The 4,502-nt window shown below is 45.2% G+C and overlaps 1 protein-coding gene across 8 annotated transcripts in view; it reads left to right on the forward strand.

Annotated features, from left to right (window-relative positions):
- Positions 1-4,502, forward strand: part of FAM107B (family with sequence similarity 107, member B) — a 292,618-nt gene that overhangs the window by 260,268 nt on the left and 27,848 nt on the right. The window contains exon 1 of one of the 8 annotated variants that reach the window (XM_011968128.1): positions 1,845-2,075. The exons of the other annotated variants lie outside the window; for them this stretch is intronic. The gene's annotated coding sequence lies outside the window, so the exon portion shown is untranslated. Of the gene's footprint in view, positions 1-1,844; positions 2,076-4,502 lie in introns of those variants that run through there. 8 annotated transcript variants of the gene reach the window in all.

The following is a 4,502-nucleotide window of genomic DNA, read 5'->3' on the forward strand; positions in this document are numbered from 1 at the left end:
AAAAAAAAAAAAAAAAGAGACTTTGGGCAAACATTACTTGACCATGGAGTTATTAGGTAGTAACAGACTTGATTGCAATGCAATGAATTGCCAGAGTGAGTAACTTGATGGAGGATGTATTGGTTCTTGGGGCAAAAGTCCTCATACCGACAGCCAAAGACTAGAGCTGTAGACTCAGTGGTAGGTGGTGGTTGTTCTCACAGACTTGTGTAGTGGGAGAAGGAGTGACTATTAAGGCTTTGTTTTGAGAGGGACAGAGAGAGAATTGACTTGAGGATAGAAACAACAAAGTAGACATGAGATTACTGCAGTAGTCTTAAATGATCCTTAAAAGCATCCTGTTGGAGTCAGGGTGAATTGGATCACTTCACTTCTATAGGATCTGGATTATGACTGATGTCTCTGTTCCTCATCACTAAAATGAAGTGGTATTTCTCCAAGGCCTCTTTTAACTCTAGAATTACATGAATTTTTGAAATGTTGAATATTTTCTAAAACAGCCTCCTTTCCATTCCCATAAGAAAAAAGTTGTTATGCAGTGATACCCGATGTCTGGGTATTTACCAGTGAGCTCTTTGCTTTTAGGCTTTCATCGTTCTGTGTTCTTTGTTTGCCAAGTAGGATGCTCACTTGCAGGATGCAGTCGTTTTCCCATTCTACTTTTAAGTTTTCCTGTGTCTGTTACTATCCGTACAGATAGTGAAAGGCTTCAGCTCAGTCCTGTGGGGAGATCACTTCGAGTTTCTGGATTTGGGTGTGCTGTGATGGAGTGACTGAGATCACTGTTGGTGGTGAGTGAACGGTCTCATGGAGCTGGGGTTGCCTTGCTTTTGTTTACTCATGACTCTGCAAGGCAGCCTGTGGGAAAATGGCAAGGCCTGGCTTCTTAGAACCACAGGCCTCCAGAGGGAGTTGAATTAATGTGCAGAGTTGAATCAGGAAAGTTCAGGGGCAGTGTAGTTTACTCCCTTATTCCAGTGCCCACACTCACTACAAATGTGTTTACATTAAACTTTTGCCAAATCCCCCTTAGTTTAAAAGGGAGGCTTTACATAAATGGAAAAGCTGAGACTAAAAGGTCTAAACTTCTCTCATCTTTGTTGCTTATTGCAGCTTTCATTATAGATGCTGCGAGTACTTAGCAGTTCTAAGAAACTCCCATTGCTCTTGTTTCCCTTTCAGCTTGGAGCTGGGATCCAGAGTAGTTAACTAAGTGGCCCGGCGAGCCCCTTGTCAGGAGGATGGCCTGCCGCTGAAGGCGGTTGAATTTCGTATGTGTCTTAGTCTCTTTAGGCTGCCATAACAGATGCCGTAGACTGGGTGGCTTAAATAATAGACATTTATTTCCTCACACTTGTGGAGGCTAGAAGTCCCAGAGCAAGGTGCCAGCAGATTGGGTTCCTGGCTTGCAGACAACCATCTTCTCATTGTGCCCTCACATGGCATTGGGGCTGGAGAGTACAGGGAGAGACTGAGAAAGAAGAAGCTCTGGTCTCTTTTCCTCTTCTTATAAGGACACTGATCCCGTCATGTGGACTGCAGCCTCATGATCTCATCTAAACCTAATTACCTTCCAAAGGTCTCACCTCCAAATACTGTCACTTTGGTGGTTAGGGCTTCAACATAGGAATTTAGGGGGGGACTCAGCATTCAGTTGGTAACTCTGTGTGTGTGTGTGCATGCACATGTGTGTGCATGTGTACATGTAGAGCAGGCTTGATTGTCCACCTGACAGCCATTGCCATCCCCTCTTCCCTGCTCAATACCAATTTGCGTTTTCCTGGCACCCTTTGTGGCTGGAGTGGTCATGTGACACTGTTCTGGCCAATGAGGCGATGGAGGAAGGCCCCCAGGGGCTTCTGGGAGTGCCTTACCTTCCAGCTGGAGAGAGCCCTCCTCAGGGGCTGTCCCTGCCTTCCCTTATTCCCATGTGTGCCTGGGGCAGCTGAGGCAGGGCTAGGAGAAGAGCCCAGGTCCCTCCTGCCACCTGCAAGTGCTGAAGCAGCCCTGGGCTAACTCCAGCATTCTCGTGTGAGCTGCAGAGGAGCCCCGCGCTTCCAGCTACTTGCAGCTAGGTGGTGTTACCTGCGTCCCACACATCCTTACGGAACTGTCTACAGGGGCACACGTGCCTCCCCTGGAACTGGCAGGAGGTGCTCTCAGAGAGCATCTGGTCCCTCAGGCCTCCCTGTGCCTCCCCCTGGACCCCCAGGGTGTCCGTGTTCAGAGTTGTTGACCCTTGGGTGGGTCTGTCGCGTCTGCTGTCTTCTCCAGGCTGGGAGCTCCTGGAGCACGTCTTGCTCCCCATTTGATCTTCAGGCCCACCCTGTGCTCCCCCGTAGGAGACATAGCGACCGGTTAAGCCAACCAGGTTCAGTCAACCAAGTTCAGTCAACCAGAGAGCGCTCTGGGTCCTGGGCTTGCTGACAGCTGTTGCTTTACTCCTTTCTTGCTTTTGGTGTCCTCCCTAAGAAACCTGCCTATTGGTTGTTCACAGAAAGCCCATGAGGTGGCCTGAAGAGAGGGAAGTAGGAAAACAGACTTGAATTAAAAGGACCTGGGCCATGGAAATAGCTGTTCTCTAGGGTTTGGTTAGAGACAGACAATCCTCCAAAGACCCAGACAGATGTGTCCTGGTCCTCACGCTCAGTGTTCATTGCAGAAGCAGAAATCAAATAAGAGCCAACTTAAATTCTTTCAATTATGGAACATTTTAAGCCTACAGAAAAAACACACCATTGTTACCGTTGTTTCTGGCATTAAGGTCTCTTTTTTCTTAAGAGTGAAAAATGAAGTTTTCCAGACAAACACTTGACTAATTCAGTATTTCAAAAGTGAAATACAGGTTGAACATCCCAAATCTGAAATCTGAAACGCTCCAAAATTCAAAAGTTTTTGAGCACCGACATGCTCAAAGGGAATGCTCGCTGGAGCATTTCAGAGCGTAGATACTCAGAAATATTCCAAACACTCGCAAATGTTCTAAAATCGGAAAAGCTCTGAAATCTGGAACACTTCTGGTGTTTCGGATAAGGGATGCTCAACCTGTAGTAAGTGAGTGGTTGGAAGTTAGAACATACTCTTCCATAGAAACAAACCTATTTGACCCACAGTTTGGCCAATATATGGAGATTTGATATGAAAAACTTATAAAATGATAGGATGACTGGCTGTCATTTTACCAGTAAGGAAACAAACCCAGAGAGTGAAGTCAGGATTTAGGTTTGTAGACCTTTTATTTAAGGTTCTTTCTAGTCTGCCATACGTTACTAGTTACTTCAGACAGTGTCTAATTTCATCAGCCAAAAACCACCAGGAACACGACGTGTAGTTATACAGAAGTTGGCTTCATTTAGCTTGTTTCTGCTGGGGCAGGTGTACCCAGAAGAACCCTGGGATTATTTTGGAAAGGCAGACTTGGGTTTGTGGTTGGACTGGGTGGTTTGAAGGTGGAATTAGGGAAATAGGGCCAGATCTGGGTTGGATGTGACCAGGAGGTAGGAACAATTCAGTGATTGGGTATCCCAACAATTTTTATCTAGGAGGTAGGAGATTAAAGTAGAGTTACAGTGGCCGTGCAGTAAAGGATTTGCAGTCATACATGTTGGTGAGAAGAGGGGGCATCTGGTTTATTTTTGGTAGTGTGGGCCCATCTGTGTCATTTTTTGAGCCTTCATTATGTTCTGATGGGAATATTGGGGTCGAGTTGTCAATTAGACTGGTCTTTACTTTGGTGGTTGGTAGGGTTGAATTTAATTTGTTCACCAACTTACTTAATTTCATTTGAAATGCTGATGCTTGAGGAATAGTAGGTTTTAATAGGAGCAAGATGCAGTGGGAAGTAGAGACTCAGAGGATGTCTAAATAACTGTGTCTGAGCAGTGTCTGGTTTTTAAACATTGTAGCTGCTCAGTGGTAATACTGCAAATTTAAAAAAAGGCAGTAGTTTTCTCCTAGCTTGAGAAGCTTTAAAAATCATCATGATGACTTTTACTTCTTAAAACTTGATCAGCTATAGAAGCAGATAAAACTGTCAAGCTGTTATTAAAGTGTACTTATAGTTGAAACATATTTTATAGTCTTCAAAGATGCCATCCAGCTACTGATCCAGAGGTAACATTAATGGTGGTGTTACTCACAGTGCCACAACACCCACAATTTGGTAGAAAATGTGAGCAATCCATTTAGAAAATTTGCAAAGCAGTCAGAAGTGAGAGGCAGTGTTGGGTAGTGAAGAGCGGACCGGACTCCGATCTTGGTCCTAGTCCGAGCTTTGCCACTGTGTGGTCCAGAATGTCTTTGCCACTCTCTTAACTTAGTCATTTCGTCTCTGGGCCTCAGTTTCCTCATCTGTCCTAATGAGGAAGTTGAACACATGGTCTCTGTGTTCCTTCTACAGTTTCTATCATTAAGTCTGTTTGAAGATAGTCTCTTCTTTTGAAAGTATTAGTTTGTGGCCGGGCGCGGTGGCTCACGCCTGTAATCCCAGCACTTTGGGAGGC

The sequence above is a fragment of the Mandrillus leucophaeus genome, unplaced genomic scaffold (genome assembly GCF_000951045.1).
Source record: "Mandrillus leucophaeus isolate KB7577 unplaced genomic scaffold, Mleu.le_1.0 Scaffold83, whole genome shotgun sequence".
In the NCBI taxonomy this organism is placed as follows: domain Eukaryota; kingdom Metazoa; phylum Chordata; class Mammalia; order Primates; family Cercopithecidae; genus Mandrillus; species Mandrillus leucophaeus.